Genomic DNA, 11,738 nt, shown 5'->3' with positions numbered 1-11,738 from the left:
TTTAGCATGCTACTTGGGGCCCTGCTAGCAGAAGTCTGTCTACCTTGGCTGGGAGGTGCGGTGTAGAGATACCCAGAGAGGTGTATAGATAATGCTGCTGGGAGAGAGTGAGTCTGAGTGGGCCAGGTTGGCTGAGGGAGGTGACTGTGATAAAGACAATGGAAAACTTAAATTATATTTGGAAGAAGAGGCAAGAGTTAAAGGAGTCCAAACAGAAAGCATAAAAAAAAGGTTGCCTCAACTCAGCGTTGGCAGCCCCACTTCACGCAGCCCAAAACACTACATCGGGTCTCCAAATCATAATCGCTGAATTTCCTTCAATAATAAAACTAAAGTTAAACCCATTTTGAACACACACCTCAATTACAAATAACCCAGCAGACCTAAAGCGGCCATATTTTGAGATGTGAACATTTAATGACATTTGTGCAATTCGGGGCACAGCTTTAAACCACACAAGCCACATTTTTATGTGGGCCTTGAACTGTGTTCCATTTGTGTGCATGGAACTTCATGTGTATTCTCACTGCACCTGTGGAAACGCTGAGATGGTCAAGCAGCAGCTACACAGACCGACAGAGGCCGTCTGTAATTCTATTTTATAAATGGACAGGAAGAGAGGCAATGCCTAGAGCAGGGGGTCGTGTGCCCCCTCTGATTTCTTCCAGTGTTTATATGCCCTGCCCTGAACCCCGCTGCATACCACCAGAACCTTTAAAATCAGAGGTTTTCCAACGGTGGGGCATGCCCCCTAGGGGGGCACAGAAGAATATTCAGGGGGCAAGCAGCGGCTCAGGCTTCAGCCCCACATGACAGGGCTCAGGGAGCACCACCTCTCCCCGTTTCACCTATTTTTGTCTGGGTTGGGGTAGGTGGGGCACAACCAAAAATTGTAACTTGGGGGGGAGGGGGCTCAGCTGAAAAAGTTTGAAAACCTCTGCTTTAAATCATACCCCCTACTATCAACAGTTATGCATCGTCTCTGGATAGAAACTGGGGACAGACAGCAAGGGAGGTTTCTAAAGGGCCAAGCAATTTATGATCCCATCGGCCAGTGTGCTCCTGCATACAAGTTCTAATAAATGCTGCACCTCTCTTTGCTTAGTTAAATTACATCACAGTCAGCACCTGAACTTAGCTGACAGCAATACCAGGGCTGCATATGTCTCTTACTAAAGGGGGTCTATTTGTTTTGGTAAAATGTGTGCATATCTTCTTGCGAGCAGCTGACTTTAACTGTGCTACAGCTGGTACTGATTGTCTGTGGATTAAATGGGGATTTACTTACTGATTGGATATCTTTCTGTCACAAATCAGAGTCCCAGCCTATTCCCAAAGCGACATGCTACACAGAGCTAGCCCCTTTGGATGGCTCCACTCCCTTGCCCTGGATACCAACATTCTCTTTTGATCCCTTCAGAAGCGGCTCTTAGGCTGTGGAATCTGGTAGTTGGTGATACTACTCACTCACTCACACAAGCTCTCCCTCTGGGTGTCCTGAGCTAGTCATTTTTCCCCACTTACCATTCATATCACACCCATGACTCTGCGCTGTTTAGAATTAAAGGTGCTGAAGAAGCATAGGTTAGCTTTAGAACAAATGTTCTTGAAAAGGTAAGAACCAAGAACATTGAATTTCAGAGCAGGAAAGATTAAAACACATTAAGCAAAGACAATAGGGGAACATTATAATTTGTTTAGGGATAGTAAGCATAGATTTAGAAAGCAGGAAATTATGAAACAAATTGTTTGAGGAAGACAGAAAAGTATTGATAGGGTGTAAACGGGTCGACTCACCCCTGCGGCGCCTCCTGCTGGTTGCTCTGCAAATTTAGCTCAGTCCAGCCCTGGAGCACCCTCTGCAGGCTGGTGATCCACCTGTTCGTAGGCCCCCGTGTCCCTCCCTGGACCCGGTGCCCTTCTACATGGGGCACTGCCCCCTTGCAGCAACCCCTTTCTCTCTGGGTCTCCCTTTCTCTCTCAGGAAACCCCCACCCTCTATTCCCACCTTGCCTCAGTATTGGCTACTGCCAGTCATTGTCTAGCCCCACACTCTGGGGCAGACTGCAGTATCAGCCTATTCATCACAGGCAAAGTTGGGTTTGGACCTGCTGCCTTGGCCTACCCCTGGGTTGCCCTCTGCAACCCCCAGTACCTATTGGCCTACTGCTAGGCCGCAGCCTGGGGCTTTCTAGGCTGGAGCTCCCCGGCTCCTCAGCCTTCCCCAGCCCTGCTGCACTCAAGTATCTAGTCTCAAGCTCCTAAGCAGCCAGGCCCATCTCTCTCTATAGCCAGAGAGAGACTGTCTGGCTTCTGGCTTCCCTGCCTTCTTATAAGGCCCGGTTGCTCTGTTTGGGGCATGGCCCTCAGCTGCAGCCACTTCCCTGATCAGCTCAGCCTTGAGAGCCACTGCTCTCAAGCCCTGTCAGGCCACTTTTAAACCCCTTCCAGCAGGAGCAGGGGCCACCCTGCTACAGGGAGCGCTCTGCCTGCTTGGGCTGCCCTGCTGGCTGGAGGGCTCCCCCTTCTCTGGCTGCCTTGCTAGCTGGAGCTCCTTCTCCCTTCCTGGGCTGCTGCTGCTGGCTGGAGTGCTTCTTCCCAGGACTGCTGCTGCTGCCACTGCTGCTGAGCAAGTGAGTGAGGGGTGGGGGGGCCTTGCTGGCCAGCCCCCACTCCCCCACCTCTGGAGGGAGAAGCCAGGACCCCACCACCACCACCACTACAGCTGCCACCTGTGGGGGGTCCTTCCTGCCTAGCCACTGGGGCTGCTAGAGAAGGAGGAGCTGCTGCTACTGCTGCTGGAGCTGTGTTTGTCCTGGGGAGCTGCTGGAGCCTGGAGGAGGAGGGAGAAGAGGACTGAAAAGACCACCGGCTGCTGGGGAGCGCACAGAACACCGAAGACCACTGTGGAGGGGGCTCCCAAAGACTGAGTAACCCTTTAACTGTGCTCTAGTGGTGGGGGTTTAGACTGTGTTTGTGGGGACACAGGGGGTGTGGTGTGGAGCCTGCCCCCTGGTCCATCTGTGTCCCCCCCCCACCCCCACCACCACCGCTGCCCCCTCCACCACCCCCGCAGGCTGCTTACCATCTGCCTCTGCTCCTGCCTCTGGGACCCAGCTGCTCGCCTGGCTTGCCACGCCCTATTGCCACCATTTGGGCTTCCAGCAGCAGCCAGCCAGCCAGCCATTGACTTTGCACAAGTGCTTGTGGGTGCACGCACCCCCCCTTCCCCGGACTGACCCCTTCCCCTCAGCAACAGGCCCCCTAGCTTTGCCCCTTGTTGCCTGCCCCATTTGCCCCTCGTAGCCTCCCTGCCCCACCCCCCCGCTTCAGTTTGTTTGCCTGCCCCGCCCACCTCCCTTTGCAGCTTTGTTTGTCCTGCCCCAGCCCTAAAGCCAGCCCCTCGGTCCCTCTGCCCCACTCCCAGCCTGGTTGCTACCTTCCCTCCGCGGCCCCTCGCCCTAATTAGCCCCTCCCCTTGTGCGCCCATAGCTCTATCAGTGCGCTTGTGCCTCTCCCCTGTTTAAGTTGCCCCTCTTGCACTGCACCCCCCCATTGCTCTTGTTTCCCCCTCCCCTCCCCTAGTGCAGCTAGAGGAGCCGGAATTCAATCCTGTGTTGGTACCTGACACCCCCCCCCCCCGAGTCCTTGGTAGTCCCCCTATCTGCCCCACCCGTTTTGGCACCCTCCTCCCCTGCCCACAGCCTAGCAAGGAGGAGTGGTTGACCTGTCCTTCCCCCCCCCCGCCCCTTTCTCCGGTGTTCTCCCTCCCTCCCTACTCAGCATGGCGGGAGACGCGGTGGGTGGGACCCCTGGGACAACGCCTGTCCCCCCTCCCCCGCCTGCTCCCCCCGAAAACCCCCCAGTCTCAACCTCAACCGCCGCTGCCGGACCTCCTGCCACCGCTACCGCTGAGGCGCCGGCAGCGGCGACCGATGGGGTGCCCTCTGCTGCTGCCACGTCCCTCGCCCCTTCCGCCTCTGGGGGAGCCCCCCCAGCCGGCGGAAAGGGCCAGGGTAAAAAGAAGGGAAAGGGCCCCGCTAGGAAGACAAAGCCCTCCATGGCGGAGCCTGCCACCGCGGCCCTGCCACCGGCCGCGGCGTCCCTCCCCGCTGTCCCCTCCCCCAGCTCTGCGGGTGCCCCTCCCTTGGCCCCCAGAGCGTACGCCCAGGTGGCGGCGGGCCCCCCGCCTGCCGCTACGTCATCTCCCCCGACCGCCGCCTCTGGTACCATCTACAGCGGCCGGGGCCCCTTCCCCACCTTGACCCGGAAGCACGGCGTCCGTTGCCTCCTGGTGCCCGCCTCGCCCCACGTGGAGACCTACGTGCGGGCGTTGGCGAGGGTGGTGGGGCCCACGGCCATCGTGGCGGCCTCCAAAATGTACGGCAAGGCGGTCTTCTTCCTTGCCTCGGAGGCCGCCGCCCAGGAGGCGGTGGAGAAGGGCCTGGCGGTGGGGGGCGTGTTCGTCCCCCTGGAGCCGCTGGAGGACCTGGGGGTCCGTGTCGTCCTGACCTCCGTCCCTCCCTTCCTGCCCAATGCCGCCCTGTTACCCGCCCTCTCGACCCTGGGGAAGCCCATTTCCATTGTGAGCCCTCTCCCCTTGGGCTGCAAAGACCCCGCCCTCCGTCACGTTCTCTCGTTCCGCCGGCAGGTGCAGATTCAACTGCCGCCGGCGGCGCGTGGCGGAGAGGCGCTTGAGGGGTCTTTCCTGGTCCCCTACCAGGGGGCCCATTACCGGGTGCACTATTCGACGGGGGAGGCCCGGTGCTTCCTCTGCCGGGCGACGGGGCACGTCCGGAGGGACTGCCCCTTGGCCCGGCTCGGAGGAGTTCTCGGGACCCCCGAGCCCCGGCAGGGTGCCGGCCCCGCCATCGCCGGTGCCCCTGACCGCCCGGTACCCAGAGCCGCCCCTCCTCCCCCTCGGTCCGTCACTGCTCCGCTCGGGCCTCAGGGGTGCATTCTCCGGAGCGCCCAGATGAGCGGGAGAGCCCCGCCTCCGCTGCCTGCACTCTGGCGGGGCCTGTGGAGGAGGGTGCGGCAGGGGTACTGCCGGGCATGGGAGGGGGCTCTCCCCAAGGGGACTCCTCCCTCCCTCCTGTTGTCCCACCTGTGCCTCTCCAAGCCCCAAAACTGTCTTCTCTGCCCCCTGACCCAATCCCTGTTGACCAGCCCGCAGGCGATGCCATGGAGGGCTGGACCCGGGTACAGGGTAAGCGGGGCAAGCGGAAGGCTCGGGCTCCGCCCGTGCCACCAGAGGCGGAAGCCCCCCGTAAGACCAGAAAGGGGGCCGCCGACACCGAGCCTTCTGCCGTGCCCCAGGGGTTGACCCATCTGCCGATGACGGCTAGGGAAGACGTGGCAGCACCGGAGGGTACCACCATCCCTCCTCCGCAGTCCCCCCTGCGGAGGCCTCCGCTGCGGCCCCTCCTGGTCCCTTGCCGCCTGTACCCCCTGCAACACCCGAGGTGAGCGTCGCCTTGGGCGCGAGCGGGGAGGACCCCGGGGTGGTGGAAGGTGAGCTCCCCTCCATCTTCGCGGAGATCGAGGCCCTGGGTCTGACCCCGGTCACCCCGGGGGACGACGACCCTCTGCCAACGGGCCTCGACCTGGCCGACCTCACCCCAGCTCCCCCTTCCCCCTGCTCCACCATCCCTCCTGCTACGTCCGCTCCCGCCTCCGTGGGTCCCCTGGACTCCTCGACCTGCCCGGCTGCGGATGGCACCCCGCTGCTGGCCGCCGAGCCTGTTGAGGCGACGGCCGGTGCCTCGTGGCAGGGAGATGGGCTACCGGGGGTGTCCCTCGGTGGTGCGGAGCAATCGAGTTCCTTCCCAGGTGGGGGCCCCCCTGAGGGTTCCACATCTCCCCGTGCCGAGGCTGCTCTGCCTGCCGTTGAGCCTGAGCCCGGTGTCGTTGGGGACCCCCTCCCTTCCCCTCCAACTCCCCTACCTGGCCGCGAGGAGCCTCTTACTGATGGCTCAGCTCCTGAGGCCCAGGGTCCCGTCTCTCCCCCCCCCACCCCTGCTCCTGACCCCAGCCCTGCCCCCTCCACCTCCCATGATATTATTGCCCCTGGGGCTGTCTCCTTCCCTTTCCCAGAGGATGACTCCCAGGGAGCGGCCTTTGAATTTCACAGTCCCGACCCACTAGGGGCTGCAATCTTCCCTCCGCCGCCCCCCACTGAGCCGGGGTCCGCCCCTTGCTTGCCCGTCCCAGTCGGCCACGGGGCTGCGCCAGAGGCCCCACCCCCCATGTGCTGAGAGAGGAGTTGCAGGAGTTCCTGGAGGACGTCCGGGGCTCCCGCAACAAGGTCGTGCTTGCTCTCCAGCGCTGGGGGGATTTCCACCAGCTCCTCCTGGCCACGCGGGCCCTCATAGGGGAGGGCAAGGGGACCGGGAAGCGGAATGTCGCGGCTTACCACCGGGCGCGCGGCTTCCGTGACTCCCTGCTCGCCTTCGGGGTGGGCCACAGTTTGCTGCGCGGCCCAACGGGAGCCGTGAGCGCCCCTGCTGACGTAGATCCCCCCCAGCCCTCCTCATGGCAGTCATCACCTTTGCCACACTAAACACCCGGAGCTGTAGGGTGGGTTTCCGCAGGAGCCAGGTGCTCTCCTTCCTTCGGGAGGGGGGGTACTCCGTGGTTTTCCTGCAGGAGACCCACACGGATCCGGCCGCCGAAGCTAACTGGCGGCTGGAGTGGGGGGACGGGGTCTACTTCAGCCATCTCACCACCCATCAGGCTGGAGTGGCTACCCTGTTCTCCCCCGACCTACGGCCAGAGGTGCTGGGGGTCGCCGAGGCTGTGCCGGGCCGCCTGCTGCACCTCCGGGTCCGCATGGCGGGGCTTGTGGTCAACCTCATCAACATCTATGCCCCGGCATTTGCCCGGAGCGGCTGCAGTTCTATCGGCAGGCGTCCGCCTTCCTCGGCTCCCTGGATCCTCGCGAGTGCCTGGTCCTGGGCGGGGACTTTAACACCGTCCTCGAGGAGCGGGACCGGTCGGGAACCGAGCAGAGCCCGGCCGCCGCGGACGTCCTCAGGGAGATCGTCGCCCATCACTCCCTGGTGGACGTCTGGCGCGACCACCACCCGGACGACGCCTCCACGTACACCTATGTCCGGGTGGAAGCCCATCGGTCGTGCCACTCCCGGTTGGACCGCATCTATCTGTCCCGGTTCCATCTCTCACGGGCCCAGTCCTCCAGCATCCGGCCGGCCCCTTTTTCGGACCACCACCTCGTCACTGTGACGGCCTCTCTCTGCGCGGAGAGGCCGGGGCCGGCCTATTGGCACTTCAACAACAGCTTGCTGGAGGATGGGGGCTTCGTGGCGTCCTTCCGGGAGTTCTGGCTGGCCTGGCGAGGGCAGCGGCGCGCCTTTCCCTCGGCGCGGCGGTGGTGGGACATGGGGAAGGTGCGCGCCCGGCTCTTCTGCCGTGACTACACCCGGGGCGCCAGCCGACGGAGGGATGCGGCGATAGGGCAGTTGGAGCGGGAGGTCTTAGGAGGCGTCTGGCCGCCAGCCCCGAGGATCCATCCCTTTGCGGAGCGTGCCGGGAGAAGCGGGAGGAGCTCCGGGTCCTCGAAGACCATCGGGCCCGGGGCGCCTTTGTTCGATCCCGCATCCGCCTCCTTCGGGAGATGGATCGCGGCTCCCGCTTCTTCTACGCCCTGGAGAAACGGAGGGGGGCCAAGAAGCACGTCACCTGCCTCCTGGCGGAGGACGGCTCCCCCCTCACGGATCCGGCGGAGATGTGCGAGAGGGCCCGGACCTTCTACGCGCGCCTTTTCTCCCCGGATCCGACCGATCCTGCCGCTTGCAAAGTGCTCTGGGACGGACTCCCGACGGTCAGCGCGGGCGACCGGGACCGGCTAGAGCTGCCTCTCACTCTGGCCGAGTTCTCGGAAGCCCTCCGTCGCATGCCCACCAATAAATCCCCGGGCATGGACGGGCTGACCGTGGAGTTCTACCGCGTGTTCTGGGACGTCCTCGGCCCGGACCTAGTCACCGTCTGGGCCGAGTCCTTGCGGAGCGGGGTCCTCCCTCTCTCGTGCAGGCGAGCCGTGCTCGCTTTATTGCCGAAGAGGGGGGACCTCCGCGATTTACGGAATTGGCGTCCCATCTCGCTCCTCAGTACGGACTATAAAATTGTCGCGAAGGCCATTTCGATTCGGCTAGGGTCCGTGCTGGAGGACGTGATCCACCCAGACCAGACCTACACCGTCCCGGGCCGTACCATCTTCGATAACCTGTATCTGGTCCGGGATCTCTTGGAGCTTGGGTGCAGGGATGGTCTGTCGTTCGCCCTCCTGTCCCTGGATCAGGAGAAGGCGTTCGACAGGGTGGACCACGGGTATCTCCTGGGCACTCTGCAGGCGTTAGGCTTCGGGTCCCAGTTTGTGGGTTTTCTCCAGGTGCTGTACGCCTCCGCAGAGTGTCTGGTCAGGCTCAACTGGACCCTGACCGAGCCGGTCAGCTTCGGGCGGGGAGTGCGGCAGGGGTGCCCCCTCTCGGGCCAGCTGTACGCCCTGGCGATCGAGCCCTTCCTCTGTCTCCTCCGCAGGAGGTTGACGGGGTTGGTGCTTCGGGAGCCGGAGCTGCGGCTGGTCCTGTCGGCGTACGCCGACGATGTGCTCCTCGTGGTCCAGGACCCGGGCGACTTGGCGCGGGTGGAGGCCTGCCAGGCCGTGTACTCGGCGGCCTCCTCCGCCCGGGTCAACTGGGTCAAGAGCTCTGGCTTGGTGGTAGGGGACGGGTGGCAGGCGAGCTCCCTCCCACCCGCGCTTCAGGCCATCCGGTGGAGCGCGGGTCCGCTGCTCTATCTCGGCGTTTACCTTTCTGCCACGCATCCCTCTCCGCCGGAGAACTGGCACGGTTTGCAGGGCAGGGTGGCGGAGCGGCTCCGGAAATGGACAGGACTCCTCCGGTGCCTTTCCCTCCGAGGGAGGGCACTGGTGCTCAATCAACTGGTCCTGTCCATGCTCTGGTACCGGCTCAACACCCTGGTCCCGGCCCCGGTGTTCCTGACCGACCTCCGGCGGGTGGTGCTGGAGTTCTTTTGGCCAGGACTGCACTGGGTCCCTGCAGGGGTACTCCACCTGCCCCTGGAGGAGGGAGGGCAGGGCCTGAAGTGCCTCCGCACTCAGGTCCACGTCTTCCGCCTCCAGGCACTGCAGAGGCTCCTTTATGGTGCGGGTAGTCCGGCATGGAGAGCCCTGGCGCACGCCTTCCTGCGCCGCTTCCGAGGGCTCCGATACGACCGGCAGCTCCTTTATCTCGACCCGAGGGGCCTTCCGCGAGACCTCTCCGGGCTGCCGGTCTTCTACCAGGACCTCCTCCGGACCTGGAAGCTGTTCTCTGCGACCAGGTCCGTGGCGGCCACCGAGGGGGCAGACCTCCTCGCGGAGCCCCTGCTACACAACCCTCAGCTCCGTGTGCAGGTGGCGGAGTCCCCCGCGGTGCGCCAGAGGTTGGTCCTGGCGGAAGCTACCAGGGTCGGAGACCTCCTGGACTACGACCGGGGAGACTGGCTGGATCCCCTGACGCTCGCTCGGCGGATGGGGCTCTCCAGACCTTGTACTCCCCGGCGCGTACTACAGGAGGTGAAGGCCGCTTTGCCGCCCGCTGCTCGGGCTTACCTCGACCGGGTCCTGCGCGAGGGCACGCCCCGCCCACCCCCCACCCCGAGCCCTCCGGACCTCTTCATCGGGCCCCTGCCCCGTGGACCCGACCGCCCCCCCCGCCCCTTCTCCGCCAGCCGGCTGCACGATCTGCAGCCGGTCCGTTTCCAAACCGCGCCAAGGAAGCAGCTCTACGCGTTCGTGCTCCACACCCTTCACTTCCTCACCCTCGTGTCCCGCCCCGACACCAAGTGGCGGGACCTCCTGCCACCTCTGGAGGGTGAGGAGCCCCGGTGGGCCAGCCTGTACTCCACCCTGGTCCCGAGGCCCGTCGGGGATATCAGTTGGCGGCTCCTCCAAGGGGCCGTGAGTACGGGCGTGTACTTGGCGCGGTTTACCCCTGTCCCAGACACCTGCCCCTTCTGCGGCGTGAGGGAGACCCTGGCGCACATTTACATAGAGTGCGCCAGGCTGCAGCCCCTCTACCGGCTCCTCACTAATCTCCTATTGCGTTTCTGGCTGCACTTTTCCCCACATCTCCTTCTCCATGCACTCCCTATCTGTGGCCCCACGAAGTCGTGGGACCTCCTGGTCAACCTCCTCCTCGCCCTGGCAAAAATGGCCATCTACGCAACCAGGGAGAGACGGTTGGCCAATGGAGACTCCTGCGACTGTGGGGCTTGTTTCCGATCCTTAGTCCGCTCATGTCTCCGGGCGGAGTTCCTCTGGGCGGCGTCCGCTGGCTCCCTTGACGCCTTCGAGGAGCAGTGGGCGCTGTCCGGGGTTCTCTGCTCGGTGTCACCGTCAGGCTCCCTTCTTATGACCCTTTGACCGCACTCCTGTCCCTGTTCTTTTATTAGTTGTCCCCCGCAATTAGTGGGTTTCTGAGGCTCTGTGGCACCTCCCCTTAGGCTGGGGGGGGTTCCGTTAGCATGGGGCGGGCTCGCCCACCCCATTTCCTGGAAACCCAATAGATACACCTCCCCACTTAAAACCCCCACCCCTGGGGATAGGGAGCTTTCTTGGCCTGTACGACCCGGAGGTGTCCTGCCAGCCGTGCCTGCTTCTCCTCACTGTCCTGCAGTTTGCAGGCCAGGGCTTCCTTCTCCTGGAGGACCTTTTGGAGCTCTGCTACGGCTATCTTCCAAGCCTGCTCCGTGGCTGAGTCCCCCAGGCCCTCTTCCCTCAGGGTCTGGGTTCCCTTGGTGGCCTGTCCCACAACCACCTGGGTCCATTTTGTTTCTAGGACCAGTTTCTTCTGGGCTCCCGCCTCCTGCGGGGCCCACTCCGTCTGGGTCCCTTCTTCGGTGACTGGTGGAGTGATGGTCTGGGTCCCAGCCTCCTGCGGGGTCCCCACGATTGCCATCTCCGCTGGTGTCACCTCCCCGGGATCCAACGTGGCCCCTTCTGGACCTCCCAGCACCTCCCTTGGCCGACCCTCAGCTTTCTTGAGGGGGCAGTGCCTCTTAATATGGCCCAGTTTCTGGCAGCCCCAGCAAGCTCTTTGCCTCCTCACTGCCTTGGGCCTTCTCTGTCCCTTCATGGGCCTAGCCTTCCCTAGGCTGCCCTGCGCCGTGTTCTCTGGGCCTGGGCAGTCCCTCCCAAAGTGGCCCGTCCGCCCACAAGTCCAGCACGCTGGCAGCTGCCTGGGTTCCCTCACCCGGCGGACTGCCCGAGGGACCTGCCGCTGCCCCTTCTCTGGGTGAGGCACCTTGCTCCCAACCCAGTAGGGACAGTCTCTCCTTATACGTCCTCGCCGTAGACAGGCATAACATGTCCGGCGCTCCACCGCAGGTCTCCTGGTCCCAGCCCTCCGCCTCTCCTGTCTGTCTCCACCACGCCTCCGGAACTCTGTCTGGAGGATGTTTATCAGGGCCCGCTGCTCCTGTATCAGCTGGCCCAACTGTTCCTGGAGGGCCTCCTGCACCTCCCACACGTCCTGGTGGGCCTCCCGGACCCCCTGCAAGTGGTCAGTCCCCTTTCTCGGGGGCACTGACACCGGGGCCCAACCAGAGACTGCATCCGGGGCCTCCGCATAGAAGACCCCCGCATAGCAGGGATCCATCCTCGCCTGGGTTCCCTGCCCTGGCCCCTTGTATCAGGGGCGGTTCTTACTCCTGCC

The sequence above is a fragment of the Mauremys mutica genome, chromosome 14 (assembly GCF_020497125.1).
Source record: "Mauremys mutica isolate MM-2020 ecotype Southern chromosome 14, ASM2049712v1, whole genome shotgun sequence".
Classification (NCBI taxonomy): domain Eukaryota; kingdom Metazoa; phylum Chordata; order Testudines; family Geoemydidae; genus Mauremys; species Mauremys mutica.
Note: the sequence above shows the minus strand (reverse complement) of the source record.